Source organism: Musa acuminata, chromosome BXJ1-1 (assembly GCF_036884655.1).
Source record: "Musa acuminata AAA Group cultivar baxijiao chromosome BXJ1-1, Cavendish_Baxijiao_AAA, whole genome shotgun sequence".
NCBI lineage: Eukaryota > Viridiplantae > Streptophyta > Magnoliopsida > Zingiberales > Musaceae > Musa > Musa acuminata.
In genome coordinates, this window is record NC_088327.1 from 38,795,629 (window position 1) to 38,816,618 (window position 20,990).

General features: G+C 36.1%; 1 pseudogene; it reads left to right on the forward strand.

The window, feature by feature from the left end:
- The window catches only part of LOC135679632 (alpha-N-acetylglucosaminidase-like), an 86,669-nt pseudogene extending 70,029 nt beyond the window's left edge, over window positions 1-16,640 (forward strand).
- Window positions 16,641-20,990: the final 4,350 nt, after the last annotated feature.

Genomic DNA, 20,990 nt, shown 5'->3' on the forward strand with positions numbered 1-20,990 from the left:
TGAAACCACCGGCCAATTAGGTAGGGTCTCCATTTTGTGACTGCATGTATAATGGCTAGCATCTCCTTGTCATAAATAGATAAACACAAATGAGAAGGGGAAAGAGCCTTACTAGCGTAAGCAATAGGCCGCCTTCCTGCATTAATACAGCCCCTATACCAGCTCCAGAAGCATCAGATTCAATTATAAACAACTTATTAAAATCGGGTAGAGCAAGCACTAGTGTAGTAGTCATTGTAATTTTCAAGAAATTAAATGCCTGGGTTACCACTTATGACCATCTGAATGCATCTTTCTTTAGAAGTGACATCAAGGGGGCATTGATTTTGCCATAATCCTTCACAAACTTTTGGTAATAGCCGGTTAGTCTCAAGAACCCCTTTAAAGCTTTGATTGACTTTGGAATTGGCTAGTCTTTCATCATTTGGATTTTTGAAGGATCAACTGCAACACCCTTTTGAGAGATGATATGGCCAAGATACTCAACATCTGGTTGCCCAAAACTGAACTTGGATTTCTTGACAAAAAGATCATGCTCACGAAGAATATTAAAGACAATTCGTAAATGTAATAAATAACTCTCTAGGGAAGGACTATATATCAAAATATCATCAAAGAAAACCAGAACGAACTTACTGAGATGAGCCCAAAATACATCATTCATTAAACTCTGAAAGGTAGAGGGTGCATTAGTTAACCCAAAAGGAATTACTAGAAACTCATAATGACCGTTGTGTCCTGAAGGCAGTTTTTGGAATATCACCTTCATGTACTTTGATTTGATGATAGCCCGATCGTAGGTCCAATTTAGTGAAAACCTGAGGTCCTCCCAATTCGTCCAATAGTTCATCCACTATTGGAATAGGATTTTTATCTTTCACCGTAATATTGTTAAGTGCTCTGTAGTCCACACACATCCGCCATGTGCCATCCTTTTTTCTGACCAGTAAGACTGGGGAGGAATATGGGCTAACACTAGCTCTTATAACCCTTGTTTCGAGCATCTCTGTGACAATCCTCTCTATCTCTGCCTTTTGGAAATGTGGATATCTATAGGGCCGGACGTTGGTTGGTGCTTTCCTAGGTAATATCGGAATCCGATGATCATAATGTCGATGAGGTGGAAGTCCATGTGGCTCTGCAAAGACTTCTGCAAACTCTTTGAGCAATGAATCAATATTTTCAGTTGGAATGTGCACAGTCATTTCCTTTTTAATGTTCTGCAATTGCACTAAAAATCCGGTGTGTCTTTCGAAGAACCTGCTCCATCCGAAGGCTAGTGATAGTTGTAACCTAACATGTCAAACTTCCTAATAGACATTAAGTACGTAGAATTAACCCAATATTGATCAAATTACGTTGAAATCATCATTAAATCTACTAATCACACCATTAACATACTTAATTACTCTTTAATTAGTCCTCTTTCACCACTAAAAACATGTCAAACACCCTATTATGGATTAAATACATTAAATTGACCCAATATGGGTCAAATTTTGATGAAATCATCATTAAAACCACTAATTATAGTATTAAAAAAATTCTCTAATTAACCTTATTCTATCATCGTAAACATGTAAATCACCTTAATATGCATTAAATACATAGATTTCAACCCAATTTGTGTCTAATTTTGATTAAATCAGTATTAAACATACTAATCACAGCATTAAAAACCTTAATCACTCCAGAATTAATCATATTCTACCATCATAAATATGTCAAACAACATAATAGACATTAACCACATAGAATAGGATTAATCATCTCATAACTTAACAAAAATCTAGAAATGGAATACATACCTTTTGATTAGAGTGATCCTTCTCTCTAACTTAAGTGTTAAACGTCTCAAGTGAGCCTCCAAAATTTGATCCAATCTATAAGTTGCAGTTTTGCTTGAGTTTAAGAGATTGAAAATGTGAGAATGAGAGAGAGATGTAAGTGAGAATAAAAGAGAGTAAAAGAGGTTGATAAAAGGGGGAGGACAGGGTTTAAAAACCCTTTGAACTAGTGCCAATGGTCAATTTGACTGTTGGAATGGATCATATCTCAACCATCCATTGATATGTGTTTCAACCGTGTTGCTCGATACAGACCTTGTATCACTCGATAAGAGATACCCAATTCATAACCGCTTGGTACAGAGTGGTCCGTATGCTAATCACCTGTTGTATCACCTTTATTGTACCGTATCGAGTGGTACAACAAACCAAAGATTGAGATTTTGTATTGTACCGGAGTTTCGAGCTTCGCTCGGTACAGAACCGTGTAGCAAGCGGTATGCCAAGGCATACCGAGCGGTACACCTAATTTAGGCATAAAATCCTTCAAAAATACCTGAAAATTAAAAAAAAAATTGGATTGAGTTTTTAAGTTAGAAATAAATATAGTAATAGTATGAGTTTAGCAAAATTAATGTAAATTAGGTAAAAACAGTATCACATATCTTTTTCGGACTTCGAGATATAGCCTTGTGCAAGGTTCGTATTTTAGTCCATTACTTATTGTCCTTTTGTAAATATTGAAATATCTATAGAAAAATCATTTGAATTATTAGACTATTTTTTTACAATATAAACTCTAAAATTCAAATGAATTAAATAATCACATATATAGATATACTTGATTGTTGATTCTACCATCAAAACGAACGACGGGCCACTACGGGTGGTGGATCGGGGTCCTCGATCCTATATATTTGCATATCAATATGATATGTTTGTTGGACTCAATTATAAAATTGATCCCATGACATAATGCATTGATACACCGTATGCCATTAGTGCAATAATATAGTGATGATCGTAGGTTGATCGTCATGAATCATATTTGTCTAAGGCAGCTCCTAAGGCATATATTGGTGAATGTCAGAGCTTCTACTTTCGCTAATGATCTGTATCATACTGTTGCTCGGAGAAGTATAACCATCACCGTACTGCTATTGGCCATATGATTCTCCATAATACGACGATTATGAATAGAATGAGCTTTGTTCTGTGTCTACATCATGTAGGCTTTATTGCATCTGCTCAAATTCATCCACTGCCTTCCCCTTCCCCTTCCGCGCATAAACTTGACCAGTGCCTTGTCGAGTTTCATAGTCTGAATCTTGGGTGGTATGTGTAAAATATTACTCCTCGGTTCATATACCACCCTCAAGTTGTGTAGACGAGACCAATAACTGCCGGACATCGTCGCCATCATCTATCGAGGCACTACTATCCCTGTTGCTGTCATGTGTCTGGATCGAGTGAGTTGCTGAATGCGATTATGAAGGTGTCTCGTTGCCCAACTCGATTTTTTCCAATGATGTGAGTAATGCTACTTCCTTCCCCTTTGCCTTTGCACGCTGGGCGGACGATTGTGATCGTTTGGTGTTTGTAGTTCCTTGAGCAGTTTGACTCGATGTTGTTTGACTCCTACCACGTTGTGATCGAGGGGGATTTTCCAACTGCTGGGGTTGTGCTTCCTCTTCTTTTATTGCCTCATCAAGTAGAGGATCCTCTTGGTTCTTTGCTGCTTCAACCCAATCTAATATCAGCTCTGAATCTTCATCATAGAATTGGAGGTCGATGGGATCGATATCTGGTTCCTCTAGCTCCTTATCCAACTCAACACATCAAAACCTTAGCCGCATGTTATAATGGATATATACCAGTTTCTCTAACCATCTATACGAGAGTTTGTTGTAGACCTTCGTGTGAATCAATGCAAACATTGACCAATTATATTCATAACCACTAGATGTTATCATTTGTGAAAGTACACGAACGACAACCTTCCTTAAATGTGGTGCATCCCCTCTAAATTGTAGCCACCACTCCATTGCAAAAAGATATAAATAAGATTTTATTAGTATAACAAATAATTAACATCAAACATAATTGATAATCAATATGTGTAACTTTTTTTCACTAGGATCCATAGTGTAACAACATCATACAGCTACAATGTCGAAGAATGAACCAACTGTTTCTTGAAATAATCGACCCTCTATAAGAGCATCAGCTGCATCAGTAGTGTTTGGTAAGAGCTGATATATAGCATTTCGTAGTGTCGTTAGTAAATCATTTTGCATTTCGAGAGCATACCGATATTGAATTGTTGGGTTTAGATAATACGTTGCAAGATATTATTTTGTTTGTATGATTTTTTATTGTATAAAAAATAATAAATTAAATTATTTTGAATATGAATTTACCTTATGGATATCTTGATCCATATGAACTTCAGTCCGACAATCAATGATCCGTATGTATTGGTCGACCTTAAAATCATCTTTGAATGCTTTCTTGACCTCCTCTCTTGCTAAAATCAACATATATTTTTGATACGACATCTGTGGATGCTTGTCCATATTGACCTTATGGAGAACAATATAAAGTGGTTCCATACCTTTTATAATTTCTACTACGGTCTCCCAAAATCTAGAGGAAAGAATGGACTTTTCTATATTTTTTCCATTGCTCAATCTCGAATATCTGGAATCAAACCACTCTTGTGAGGTGACCATTGCCTTCAAGCCATGCCTTTTTTACTGTAATGACTTTAATGTAATAAAATTGGTAGTAAACCAAGTGACTCCAAGTTAGAGTATCTCACCGTTTACATACTTTTGCATTAAAGCGTATACCCAATGATGATTATATATAAACTTTGTAATTGATTGTGCTCGAGCTACACAATTCTTGACCATCTCCAGCTCACCAATATCCTTCGGCATTAGATCTATGCAATAAGCTGCACATGGAGTCTAAAATAATGTTTTTCTTTTTTCATCAATTGCAAACCGACCTTCTTGAAATTCGCTCCATTGTCATTATTATTTGACCAACATATTGTGGTCCGATCTCCTCTACTATAGTATCCATCAAGCTCTCAGTGTAGTTTGCATCTTGGATTTTTTCAGAATCATTAACTGACTTATGAAACACCATCCTTCTGTTACAATAAATAAGAAAGCTGATGATACTCATTCTTGTTGGTCCTTTCCAACTATCACACATCAGTGTCAACCCCATATTCGTCCCATTGCCTCTTGAAGGATTTGATCCAATCCTTCACTTCTACCACCTCCTTCTCTAAGTGTACGTCGTGAATCTCCCTTGGTGTTGGTGGTTGGATCCTCGTGCCAGACTTTTGAATAGAAGAGATCATGCTCTGATAATATGGACCTTGGGTTGTGTTGGCTTGAATCCTGTGGAAGTTGAACCATTTTAAAATTGCTTTTCCAATATCCCGTTTCTTTTCTTTTATGTATACATCGTCAATCCATGACTGTTTCACTGTTTGTGGGGGATAGGTTTGCGGATCAATATCAACAATATTTGGTGTGGACCTCCTGCCAAGACCTCTCATAAAACCACGAAGTCCACCATACCTCATGCTACTAGTTCAGCCTAATTGAGGAGGAGCAGTTGGCTGCCTCATGCTGGCCGACCTTTGGATTCTACTACCACTGTCATGCTCCAATTATGAGTCAGGTCGTCGATGTCTCATTGCTTCATCGACCATATACTGATGCTCTAATAATGCACGAATCCCAACTATGAGATCCAGGTCGACTTCATCGTCGCAACCCTCATACTGATCATAAACTGGTTTCTGCGTAGCCCTATAATATTCTTCCTCAACTCTTGCCTTTATTTTTAATGTATCTTCCTTTTCTTGTTGTAGCTTGTTTTGAAATAATTTACGGATCTTCGTCAGAACCTTCTTGCATTTTGCAACATCAAGATACTCGTCGGCCAAATGCATCTTTACCCGAGTTATTGCTTCACCCTTGTCAATGTAGTCACAATAAATACACTACCAAAGTACCAATGATGACGGTTCCCATCTATCTTTCGGGCATGAACCCATACATCATCATGTGGTTGTTCCTTTGATGCCATGATCCTATCAAATTTAAATCAAATATGCTATAAAGTATAAACATGTTGAATTGACCTAATATCGATCAAAAACCATTAAACACAGTATTAAATAATTTTATTAAATCATAACTAATCTTATTTTTCCATCATAAATATGTGAAATACATTAAAAAAAGCATTAAATACATAATTTTAATCCAATATAGGTCAAATTATGATAAAATCATCATTAGATACACTAATCACATAATTAACATGGTTAATGATCCACTTATTACTTCTCTTTCAACACTATAAATATGTTAAACACCTTAATAGGTATTAAAAACAATGAATTAAGCTAAAATCGATCAAATTTCGATTAAATCATCATTAAAATGACTAATTGCAGCATTAAATAATTTTAATAAAACCTAACTAATCCTATTTTACCATCATAAATATGTGAAATACATAAAAAAAGCATTAAATACATAATTTTGATCCAATATGGGTCAAATTACGATAAAATCATCATTAAATACATTAATCACCTCATTAACATAGTTAATTACTAACTAATTACTTCTCTTTCAACACTATAAACATGTCAAACACCCTAATAGGTATTAAAGATATTAAATTGACCCAAAATCGTCAAATTTTGATTAAATCATTATTAAAATGACTAATCATAGCTTTAAATAACTTTAATAAAACCTAATTAAACCTATTTTACCATCATAAATATGTCAAACACATAAAAGAAGCATTAAATATGTAATTTTGATTCAATATAGTTCAAATTACGATAAAATCATCATTAGATACACTAATCATATGATTAACATAGTTGATTACCCACTAATTACTTCTCTTTCAATACTATAAATATGTCAAACACCCTAATAGGTATTAAAGACATTGAATTGACGTAAAATCGATCAAATTTCGATTAAATCATCATTATAATGACTAATCGCAACATTCAATAACTTTAATAAAACCTAATTAAACTTATTTTACTATCATAAATATCTTTCAATATTTAATATGCATGAAATATAAATATTTGACTTAGTAAGTGTCTAATTTCGAATTAACCAATATTAAACACACTAATCATAATATTAAAGATCTTAATTACTCGCTAATTAAAGAAAGAGAATACATACCTCTTGATTAGAAAGTTCTTCCTCTTAATCTTCTCAAATTAGCCTTGATTCAATTCACAAATCGTTATTTGGTAGAGTTTAGGAGAATGTAAATATGAGAAAAAAAGAGTTTGAGATAGTTTAAGAGAGTATGAGAGTGAAATGGAGTGAAATAGGGGAGAAGATGAGTTAAAAACCTATGAGAAAGGGACCGTTGGAGCACTCTTACCAAGTGGTAACAGTCGATTTCAACCGTTATCGATCCCGAGCGATAACGGTTGATTTCAATCGTTACCAAGTAATAACGGTCGAAATCGATCATTACTGAGCTGTGCCGGGCGGTAACGGCTGAAATTTCGACCGTTACTACCTGAAATAAACTTGTATTGTCTGATATGGGGCGATGTTAAGCGTTCCGCCCGGTAGCAGGCGGTCCGCGTACCGATATGTTGTCGGACCGGTACATACCGTCCGTACTGGGCAGTATTATTCGAAACTGTAAACCTTGCAACAAACCCTGTTTTTTGTAATGGAAAGAATATTAGACTTGGAGCTTAGGGCTTGGTTGTAAGGTCCCTTGCTTGCAAGAGTATGGAGCAAGAAGGTCTTGGAATGGATTTTAAGTCTCAACACTTTGCTACGGAGAAAGCTACTAGGGAACTATTATGGATTCAATCACCATAGAAAATAAGTTTTTTCATCTTACTGGAATATCATGAGATTTTGAGTTATCGTATTAAAGTACATATATTGATGAGCAATGGGGAGTGCACTAGGTTTTTGCCCTACTCCTAGTGAGGGAGAGTTATCTTTAAAAGATCAAGGCAGAACAAGTAAAGCTTTATATTAGGCCTATGTTACTTGAACATGATTCGTTTTAAAAAAGTGACTCATCTACAAGAGTTATTTAAGATGATTTTTGTTGCTAAATTTACCTAGACGTCATAATGGTCAGAGATTGGATGAGAAGGAAATCCCTTTTGCAAAGCTTTGTTTGTCCTTGCAGGTTATATTCTAAAGGATTCTCATAATGTTTTGTATACTTAAGGAATCATATTTAGGTCCAATGGTACTTTGATTGCTGTTAAAATTCTTAAAAAGGCAACATTTTGGCTATGTTATAATGGCACACATTCATCTTACAAGCCTCAGAAGACACATGTTGGCAACTACATATGATTATCCACATTTATCTAAAAGTAGTACCAAGAGTAATGATATTTATCAAACATTGTGTTTCTAGGTATTAGAAGGATACATAATCTATATCAAGTTAATTAATATTTTAATGCTTGGTCCTAATATACTAGGAGTTTGCATTAGGGTTTGTCGTGCCACTGTACCGTTCGGTATGGGCGGTATGTACTGGTCCGATAGGGGACTGATATGTAGACCATCCTGTACCAGGTGGTATATGCTAAATAATCCCGTATCACCCAACTGGGGTTTGTTTCAATCGGAACGGTCAAAATCAGACCATTATTGACCTGTACCGGTTGGTACATTTCAACTGTTACCGACCTGTTCTAATCGGTAATAGTTCGTTACTGACCTGTACTAGTCGGTATTGACTGATAACAATTGGATTTCGATTGTTACCAATGGACGACTCAGATCTAACCAGTTCCAATAGTCAAATCCATTTGAAAGGATTTTTAAACCCATTCTTTCCCCTCTTCCACCCCTTTTCATTATCTAAAGCTCTCCTACTTACTCAATCTCTTTCTCACTCACTTTTTTCTCTCATTCTCACATTTGCACTCTCTTAAAACTTTATAAAGCTGTGATTTATGGTTTGGATCAAGTTTGGAAGGCTAATTTAGGAGGATTAATATGTAAGTTAGAGGAAGAACTCTCTAATCAAAGTTATATATTTTTTCCTCAATTTTTATGATTTATGAGATAATTAAGCCCAAGGTTCATAATTTCGTACCGTACCGGAGTATCAAGCTCAGCTCAGTACGGTATGATACGAGTATATCATACGGTACGTATCGGTGTATCGCTCGGTATATATTTATATATATATTATTCAAAATTAAAATCCTTGATTAAGCCTGTTCTCAATGTCTAATATATTGTTTAAGGTCTTTATGATGATAAAATAGTGTTAATTAGGGAGTAATTAATAACTTTAATGTTGTGATTAAGATGTTGAATCAAGGATTTTAATTTTGAATAATACCGCCCGTATCAGGCGATACGTACTGGTCCGCCAATAGACCGATACACGAACTGCCCGCTACCGAGTGGTACCATCGATTGGGGTTGTTTCTGCCCTGTTACCACCCTAAATTAATCGTCACCGCTCGCTACCGGGTGGATTTAACCGAGGGAGAAGAAAGAAGAGGTGAACCTGGAGATCGGCGTCGCTCTCCCTCCTCGTCTGAGGTGATGAGGCCTTGGCATCGTCGACGACTTCTCATCCGCGCGGGGAGAAGAATCCTCGGCGTCACGTGGTGAAGGAACCGAGCGTCGAGGCGGCGTTTCTTCTCCCCACACAAGCAGAAGAAATGAGGCGACGAGGCAGAAGGAAATGGTTTCTTCTCCCCACCTTTTTCGCACGGGCAGAAAAGAGGCAACGTCACAAAAAACGATTTTCTTTTATATATATATATATGTATATATATATATAAACCGAGTGGGGAGAAGAAATCGAGGTTTCTTCTCCCTACATGCCAAAAAGGGTAACGAGGCAGTCACCCCTTTTTTTTTAACTTTTATATATATATATATATATATATATATATATATATATATATATATATATATATATATATATATATATATATATATATATATATATATATACATATATATATATATACATACATATATATATATATATACAAGGTATGTAATTTCGTACCGTACCGGAGTTTCGACATTAGCTCGGTACGGTACGAAACTGAATACCGAGCGATATATCGTTCGGTATACCGCTCGGTATATATATATATATATATATATATATATAATTCGGCGATGTCGCCTCGTTTATATATATATATATATACATATATATATATACATATACATATATATATATAAATATATATTTGTATATAAAATATTTTTATAAAAGGTGACATCACGTCACCTCGTTTATATATATATATATAAAGGCGATGTCGCCTCGGCGACGTTGCCTTAAAATTTGACATCGCGTCGCCCTTTATAAAATATTTATATTTTAATTTATATATAAATATTTATATATATTAATATATATATATATATTTCGTTCCGTCCGGTAACGGGTGGTCCGTGTATCGGAAAACTGACGGATCAGTACGTACCACCCGTATCGGGCGGTATTATTCGAAATTGCATACCTTGTACATATACATATATATATATATACATATACATATATATATATATACATATACATATACATATACATGTATACATATATATACACATATATAAAACGAGGTTACATCGCCTCGGTTTTCTACCCGCATGGGGAGAAGAAATCGAGGTGTCTTCTCTCCACGCGCCAAAAAGGGCGACAAGGCACTCGTCCCTTTTTTTTTTCATGCGGTATATCGAAATCTATCTCTCGGTATACAATATTGTATCGTACTAAGCGAATCTCGAAACTCCGGTATGGTACGAAATTTCAATCCTTGCGTTAAATAGTGTTTTCCAACTTAAAACCCATAATATAATTTTTTTTATTTTTCAGAAATTTTTGAAGCTATTTTTTATCATTTTCCTATGTTGTTGGTATGCCCCGTCGTATCGACACATGGTACACTAGTTGGTACACTGGTTTGGACCAGGATGGTGAACCCTGGTTTGAATAATGTCTACCTTTGCACTTTGGTGAAGATGTTTGAGATGTGTGCAAAGAGCATTGCAATTCTACAATTTGCAGATTATGTTGCAGAAAAGAGGGAAAAAAAAGGTCAGACATAGTATTGTTCTGTTTTTTAGATTTGTTCTTTCCCTAATTGCAAAAGATATACCGAAAGCTCTTTTGGTTCATTGAACAAAATATGACAGCTTTAATACCTTAACAAGAAATCTAAAAATCCAATAGAGTGATAGACTAATAGTAGAGTTGAACTATTTTGTGAAACATGACACCACCCAGAAAGATAATCAATCAAGAATGCCAAGTTCTATTTGTGTTCTCCTTTTTCTTATTGTTGCTAGGAGAGACTAATTAAAGTTGTTAATTCTTCTAATTTATTAAAAAATAAAAAAGTATGCACACCTAGTTATGTGCTCTTATTGTTGATAGATAATTTATAAATTGTGCAAAAATGTATTAGTTTCAAAGATATCAATATACTTTTTTTTTTTACTTCAAAAGAAGTTCTGATCTTAATTACCTTCTGTTTCTTTTTGGTCTCTACAGTGATACATTTGATGAGAACACTCCACCTGTAGATGATCCAAAGTATATATCTTCCTTGGGTTCTGCAATATATAAAGGAATGCAAAGTGGTGATGATGATGCAATATGGCTCATGCAGGTATCATAAATTAGTTATTTCATAGGCACCATAGGTTGATATTATTCATCCTTTAATTACTCCAACACATGAATGAGGAGTTGACATCTTGAAGAGGGTTCTTTTTAAGTGTAGATATTGGTGGTCAATTTTTACAATTTAACAATTGATTAGTTTGGCAAACTTGGAAACTTGGTTTTAGATTTAATACATGTTAGCTAAAGCTGGGTTTCAGAACAAATAGATAGTTTGTTAATTTTTATCCCTGTTTCTATTGATCCAATTTGAACACTAAGAACTTATGTATCATGTAATAGATATTTTGTCATTAGAAATAATTTCAAGGTTATTGCTGAAGATGCATGCTATTGTACCATATTGGTTGCCAATGAATATTAAGCATTAAACAATCCTGGAGTAGGAAGCTTTTCCTATTTCAGTTAGATGATGCCTAGTGATTATTTGAGTTTCTTGTGGTTTTATAATAAACAGATATCAACATTTTATGAGGCATGATACCCTCATTATCATGTGTGGGCACCTTGTTGGGGTGATACATGGTACTTTGCATTAGCCAACATGTACAATATGCCAGTTCCTTTAATTTTTTTTTCCATGAATTAATAGATTTTAGGCTTCTTTCATGGTCAAGCGTGATGCTCTTAGTTTCAAAGTAACATCAAATAATCTTTTTGGGTTCTAAACTTCTACAGGGTTGGTTATTTTCATATGACCCATTCTGGAAACCACCTCAGATGAAGGTAGTGTTTTTGTTGACCTGCTAGTTTAGATTTTATTAATACTTATCTCCGTCATTATCTTATTATTTACTTGAAATTCTGTGTTCATGTCCATTTTATACCAAATACGTTTGATACCTATGTTAATCCTTATAATAAAGTTTTTAGTTATTATCTTATTATTTACTTGAAGTGATCAAGAACCATAAAGGTACCAGTAAGAAAAATCTTTTAATATTTGATCACTTGAATTAATCATTACTCTATCAATTGGTTCAATAATAGCACAATTAGATATTACCCTATATTGTCTTTTTAGTTCAAAAGATCATGATGTTTTAAGCTGCTTTAGTTGCAGCATCACTACTGGTAACTTCAATGTTTTCTATCCTTATTGGGTTTGGTATTCAGGGAAACACTTGGATTTTAGTAAAAAAGGAGATCTACACTCTTCCTCTCTGACAACAGCAGAAACAGTGCTGCAACTTAAGTCCAAGGAATCAAAGAGATTTTACCATTGATGTTGATAATACATCAATGATGGTACTTACAAACCTGGCTTTAGATTAATTACTTTCTAGAGAAAGGTTGATGAGCAAATTGTAACGAAAACTATTTTCATTTGGAAAGCAAATATCAAAGGCATGAAAAAAAAAGAACCAGCTTTTGGATGTTTTATATAATTATGCGAAGGTTATTCAGTTTTTGAGCCAATGGTAGCTTTCATTTACGAAATTATTTCTTGATTTGTACAAAACCTAGTACTCTAGAATTTTCTTATTGAAGAACAAAAGAAAAGAAACATAAAATCCTATTTTCCTAATCGTAGTTGTCTCATTTGATAATCTTTGAATTACTTCTACTCAAGGATCACCGTTTTGGGTACTGGACCCATTTTGGTAATCTGCTCAGACTAGTACATATCAATCAGTACTGGTGTACTGTATCGGTGTTCTGGAGAAGAAGAAAAAGGAGAAGAAGAAGGGGTGGTAGAGGAAGAGGAGGGAGGAGGAAGGAGGTAGGAGGAAAGAAGAAGAGGAGATGGTGAAGAGGAGGAAGACGAAGAGGAAAATGGGCATTCCTATGAGAAGCAATTAGGCCAAAGGTGGTGTTTGGTGGTGGTGTGCAGTGAGGCCATGGTGTGCCTGAGAAGTGGAGGTCACATTGAGAAGCAAAGGTTGCGCTGTGCGTGAGAAACAATTAGGGTAGTTTCCTTATATATGGATGAACTGAATCGCCCTAAACAGGGGCGGTCTGCATACCACATGCCAGTTGATGTCTGAACCAGTACGTACTGCCTGTTTCGTATCAGTCCAAGTGAAACACGTCATTTGCTTCTACATCTTTTCATCTGTTTTCTTATTCTCTTTATTATCATTTTACTTTTCTTCCTTATCTTCTTTGTTACGGCCTTCATCTTTACTATCGGTCATGATGGTTAATGTCCCAGCAGAGCATTAGAAATCTTTGGCTGCTTTTATGGCTTCAAGACTATGAATTAAGTCCCAGATAAAAATAGTTTGATAAGCAGAGGCAAAGAAAGAGGTGCTGAGAGCTAAAAGACCAAAGAGAGAGAATTTCATGATCAAGGGCATTAGAAACTTAAAGTTTGCTTGTGATTGGATTGCGCAACTAGACCATAGTCCAAATTGAAGTGGTTCAAGCTAAGCTTTCTTCCAGATTCTAATGGGTAAACCATTGCTTGAATTGGTTTAAATTACCACATGAAATTACAGTTTTACCTCTTTGAGATTATTATCAATAATTAAGTGCATCACTTTTGGTGCTTTCGTGCATTTACTTACCAGTTATTAGTTCTAATGCTTTTTGATGTATCTATATGTCTCAACCGCTCAACAACAGGACAAAAATCGAGATGTAATTGTTGCATTTCCAGATGTTGATCCATCTGTCATATTGATACCAGAGATATTTGAAGAGAGAAAGCTTGTGCATTTTAGTCGACAATTATCAGAAAGAGAGCCACTGAAGGAAACAGCTAATTCTTATGATCAACCACATTTATGGTATTCAACTGCTGATGTCACACGCGCATTAGTTCTTTTCCTAGAAAATGGGTATGATGTATCAGATAGCCAGACTTTCAGGTGATTTGCGATTCATTTGTTTTAGCGTAAAGCTTGCCATGACTAGAGCAAGGAATTGAAACACACTCTGATAGTTATCTGCTTATATGTTAGACTTGCATAATGCTGGTATCTCTCTTCCATCCACATCTCTGACATATTACTGGTATTTATATGCTAGACTTGCATAAAGCTTGCCATGACTAGAGCAAGGAATTCAAACACACTGTGTTAGTTATTTGCTTATATGTTAGACTTGCATATTGCTGGTATTCATCTCTTCCATCTAAATCAGCATATTTGCATCTTAATATTAGTTTCAAAAGCAGCTGAAATTTGACTGATGGTAGTGGCAAAATCCAAGTAGAGTTCTGATTTGACAGGTTTAAGCAATGTACATTGGTAGACGGTTGTGGTTCTGTAACTGCAAAATTATGATGAGTCAATTGCTCAGTGATACTTTTGGATGAAGTCAGTATATTTTCCTTTCCTTCTTATTCCCCCTCTTTTTGTCTTTTTTATCTCTTATTTGTTCTATTTTTCCAATTACTAGGTGACTAAGATGTCTTTGTTTCTAAAACAAGATCTTGTACATGTTGCTAGAAAATGAGGTTTTGCATGTGAATTTGGTCTTTGGTCCTTAGCAGGTGTGAAACTGGCATGATATGCAACATTGAGGCTTAGATCGTCCCAACCACTTACTAAATCATTGTCCAATAACCAATTTTCTTTTATGGTTAAAGATACTTCCTTTCTCATGTAAATTTACATTGTTCATAGTTCATACTTCATATTGCTCTCAATGTCCATGATTGCAAGTTCTTTATCCAGTTGTACATTATTTTATGACGATGAAAGCTTATCAAGTTATAACCCATATAAAGCAGTCTAGACGACAGCTCCATGACTAGAATTGGCTTGTGTTTGTTATGATACATGTAAATTTTTGCTGCTTCAATGGGTATGACTCTTTCTATCAATTCTTGTTGTTCTCATGTGATAAACTTAACGGATAATTATATAAAATGATAAATATTGTAAATTATCTGCATCCTTATCCATTTTTTCTCCCTTTCTTCCACATAAAAATATTATACAGTTCAATATTATCATAAAGTCAGCTACAAACAATATTATACAGTTCAAATATTTATTCCCATCAATAATAATTTTTTGTAAATCATGTCAATATTAGGAGCTTTTAACATGCAACTATATTTTGATAATGGATCTTATATGAATTTTAGTTTCCTATTATTCCAGATATGATCTCGTGGATCTCACCCGTCAGGCATTAGCAAAGTATGCAAACAAAGTATTCTTGAAGATTATAGAAGGGTACCAACTCAGTAATTTAAAACAAGTGACCATATATAGCCAGCACTTTCTTGACCTTATGAAAGAGCTGGACATGCTTTTGTCATGTCATGATGGATTTCTGCTTGGACCCTGGTTGGAAAGTGCCAAACGCCTTGCAAGAGACCCAGAACAGGAGCAACAGGTAAGATTCTTGTTGTCACCTGTTTGCCCTCCTCAAATTTGAATACTTGTATGCCTATTTAAGTAGGATTCTGCCATTGTCATGCTTCTATGGTGCAGTTTGAATGGAATGCAAGGACTCAAGTAACCATGTGGTTTGATTACACTGAGACTGAAGCTAGTTTGCTTCGTGATTATGGTACATACAAATGCAGAAACAATTTTCTTTATACCCTTTACTTTGGTGTCATCAATCTGTTTTAATGTAATACTCTTGCGACAATCTCATTTGTGCAGGAAACAAGTACTAGAGTGGTCTTCTACTGGACTACTATGGGCCAAGAGCATCTATATATTTCAAGTACATGATAGACAGCTTGGTGAAGGGGGAGAGTTTCCCATTAGAAGACTGGAGGAGGGACTGGATAGGCCTTACCAACAAGTGGCAAAGCAGTAGAAATTTGTTTCCAGTGAAAGCTTCTGGTGATGCTCTAAATATATCTCGATGGCTATATGACAAGTATTTATGTACTGATAACTTGCAATCACTTTATATGGGTTCAAACTATGATGAAGCTGCTAATTTTGTGATCTTTTATGTTTGACACAATCTCCTGATGATAATTTCGTTCCCAAAGTTCAAAAGAATCTTATTGCCTTGGTTTTTTTATCAAAGCAATTATGTTATGAGTTGTTTGTTCCATAATGGATTCCTAATCTATTTGTCGAGAAGGCATTGTCTAGGCAATGATATGTCAATTTGCCACAATTTGAGTTTCTTATTACTCTGTAACACCAGAGTCAACTTAGTACTTATGAGCACTTAATATGTTTGGTGTTCTCACTGTTTATGGACTATGGACATTTCAAAATATATTAATGGGAACTTTTAGTACCAAACAAGAAGTTAATCATTTTTTATGATAAATGCTATTGTTGACTACTGCAATAATTTTAATTTCTTTTGAGTTTCCTGACACCTGAACCGACATAGACCAAACTTACCAGAATTGTCATGGGCACTGTCAAGCTATAGCACTTTTAATTCAGTTTTCAAAGCATGCTTGTGACTTATGGGCATAAATATTCGATTTACACGTAAAAATTGCTTTGCTTGATTCACTCAAAAGTGCTTAGAAGCTTTTTAAGTTCAAATCGGCTTCCAAGGTAGTGCCTTCTCAAGCTTGAAATTTATCTAAGCATCGTCTAGTTCCTGGCAGAAATCCTGGTGAACTTAATTAGCTAGTGATTGTAGTTTTGTAGCACCTCAAACTTAATCTTTCGAGCCAAAAAGAAATTAAAATATAATATGTTCAACATATTGTTAGATGAAGACCGGTGATAAGAAACCCCTAGAGACTAGAAAAGTAGGTCACAATGGTTTCTATAATATTACATGAAACATGCCCTGAATCATGTTAGCTTCTTAGTTTCCTCTCACTATCTTGTCATAATTAACGATCATAGATGGACTATGTAGCCCTAATTAACACCAACAGGTAGCAGTAACAGGGAAAAGCTGAAGTTATCTTCATTAATTCATATGGAGTTTAGGTTCGATGATTCATACCATCTGAAAATTTTAGACAGAGAAGTTAAACTTATTTTGCAATAAAAATAACTTAGAATGAAAAATTAATGCACTCTTGCTATGAACTTAAAAACACCTAAAAAAAAAAACTAAAGCAAATTAATCACTCGAAAGTTCTCGTTCGTGTCATAAAGCCAATCACATGTGACATGACACGTAGTCTTTTTGCTTATTGTTATTATGACATTTCTCACTTTATATTGCTTGATGCATAAATATATTATGATGTCCATGGATCTTGTAATAGAAATCGGATCACGACAAGATCACGATAATGAGATCGATTTACCTTTAAACGTAGATCCTAAATAATCCTGGTTATAGGTTATTTGAGATGAACATCGAGATAACTGGACAAATTGGTGTGTTGTATACCCTTCCATATAATGGAGGTGGCTGGTCTCATAGCTGCTCGTATGGGGACACTATGACTACAGTGAGTACTTGTACTATAGTTATAACACTCACGGAATACTGGATGGTTGATGATACCTCGTTGTCCCCACACTTGCATGATTGATTCGCTGATGTGTTATAGCGAATCAACCCATCCATATAGGTTATAGTGCTCATGGAATGCTAGATGGTTGATAATACCTCATTGTCAAACAACGATTCCGTTATCCTAGTGGTGTACCCGATCCTTAGACTTGAGATACCAAGGATGTCCTATATGAGTACTCCACTCTTTGATATCAAACTTATAGGTATAGAAGTTCTAGATCTAATACAGTCGATCATTTGGAGTGGCAGCCAACCTTACGAGGACTATTGACTATCGATAGAGGATCATCCACTCTCGGTATTATGAGAGGAATATCCTATATGTTCTTGCTAAAACAAATCCTTGGCTAAGGTCATTCGGATTGAGAGAAATAGTTCTCCGAGAGAATCCGATTAGAGTGAAACTCGAGGTGAAACCGTATGGGCCTGACAACACCATGCCTAGTATACGGTCTCTTGAAAATTAGATGGATGAGGGACTATAAGTATACGATAACTAAGGATATATAGGTCTAAAGGATTAGATTCCCCTATATCATTTGGGGATTACGGCATAGTAGCCTAGTACGTTCATAGTCGATGAGACAAGTGAATTATTATGGAGATAATAATTCACAGAGCTAGAAAAAGTTCTAACATGTATGATTCACGCCCAACTTGATATTGAGCCTAAGGGTCATACATATATGATAGGTATTTTGACGAGTACAAGTTTGGATATGAGATATCCGTTAAAGCTCATATCTTATTGGATATCCAATAAGCCCCTGAATTATTGGATCCTATGGATGAGATCCAATAAGAGCCAATGAGAGATTATTAGATAGAGATCCACTAATCTAAAAGGCTTGGATAGTTGGACGGAGATCCAATACCCAATAGGGTAGGATCCATTAGGGTTAAGTTGATAAGGAGCCTCTATAAATAAGAGAGAACTAAAGGGCCACAGGCTAGATTTCTTGGTTATCACCTTATATTCTCCTCTCCCCTTCTCTTTAGCCAATAGGTGTGGAGATTTGACTAGCAATTTTAGGAGTGACTTTGCAGCCCCTACCATATGGATCACCGCTAAAGAGGAGGATGCTTGACCTCCTTCATCCTCTCCCACAAAGAGGAGGACCCTTGCAGATGGCAGCATTGGCCGCCATCTGCGTGCAAGCAGTCGGCGAGCGACAGACTGCTACTGGTAGCCTGCGAGCAGAACTGCCCACAAGAGCGATGGTGATCGTAGGTGTTAGGAACAGAGTCGGCACTAAGAGGGGGGGGGGGTGAATTAGTGTAGCGGAAAGATTATGTCGGTTCAAAAAACTTTCATACGATAAAATCCGTTTCCAACAAAAAACCATTTCGTAAAGGTAATAACTTTGAAAGCGTACGTAAGAGAGTAGTAGATGTAAAGAGTAAGTAAGGAGGTTTACAGTTAAAGTAAATTGCTCAAAGAAATGCAAACCAGATTTTAGAGTGGTTCTATCGTCGTGACCTACATCCACTTCACCGATTCCTCTTCCGTCGAGGCTACCGACTTCCACTATCGGTCTTCCTTTAATAGGCAAAGATCAACCTCCTTCTTACACCTCTCTTCTCCTTTTACCGGGTTTATGAGACAACCCTTACAAGCACTCACTCCTCTCTCAAACTATTCTAACACTTAAAACTTTGAAGAGGAGGATTCTCACAAGAGATTATAATAGCATTTTTCCCTTTTTAAATTCTCTGTGCTTGTGTATATTAACAAGGGATGAGAGGGGTATTTATAGGCCTCAAGTTGATTCAAACTTGGAGCTTAAAAACATCTCATCCCAGGTTTCCTGGGTCCAAGCGATACCACCGCTAGTGTCAGTTTGACACTGACACTGCACTGGGCGGTACCATCGCCCAGTCTGGTAGTACCACCACCTAGGAGGATGTGCTGGGCGGTACCACTGCCTAGACTAGCGGTACCACTGCCTGCAACCTCTCGGATGCTGTGTCTGGGCTGTACCACCGCCTGACATAGTCTCATAGACTATGCCACGACGGTGCCATCTCTTGGGTCATTGTTTGGGCCTTTTATTGGGCCCAACACAGTCCTTACATAGGCCCAACTAGCCCCTAATTGGGTTGGCCCAAATCCAATCCCAATTACATGCTAACTACAAATTCTAAGACATTTCCTAAGCTAAACAAGTCTGTAAGTCTAGTTTCTTCCACGAGCTTTCGGCGATCTTCTAGTGAACTTCCGATGATCTCTCAGCAATGTTCCAACGGACTCCCGGCAAGCTCCTAAACTTCACGACGATCTTCTTAGTGAGTTCCGACGAGCTTCTTCCGGCAAGCTCCTAGACTTCTCGGCTAGTTCCTGCAGAATTTCCGACGAACGTCTAGACTTCTGACGAACTCTCGAACTCCCAACAAAATCGTGTCCTTGACTCCGAGACTTCATTTTACTTTATGTCTTGCTATCGTAGTTAATCCTGTACATGTAAAACACACTTCGATCTAGACAATTATTACTAAGCATGAATCATGTTGTCCGGCATGTCATTGGTCCATCGATGCTTCGTCCGATTCTTCGGCGCATCGTCCTCTCTTGCGACCTATTGCCTAATCGGCCAATTGACCTCCGCAACTCCGATATACTTGGCAGAATTTTTGCTCTTCTTGGCCCGATGCCCAAATCCATGGCCCGAAGAATTCTATCGATATATCATCCGATCCTCTGGCTAGACGTCCAATCTTCTGATATGTTTTCCTCCGGCACAACATGATTCTTCCTACTTTAATTGTCTCATCCTGATCGAAGCATCCTGCATCACTAAAAACGCAGATCAAATCATAAACACTTATCAATTGGTTTCATCATCAAAATACGAGATTCAACAATCTCTCCCTTTTTTATGATGACAACCAATTGATGACGAAGTTAACCTTAACTCCCGGAGTTTAAACAAACTCGCCCTATCAATATGTCATATTGATAGAACATTGAATTCAAGTCATTGTAAATTTTATCATGAATATTTGCAACACGTCATCATGCATAATATGATCATATTTCTTTCCCTTTATCATCAATAAAAAGAAGTATAACTTTCTAGTGTTTGGAAATACAAATTCAAATCATTGCAT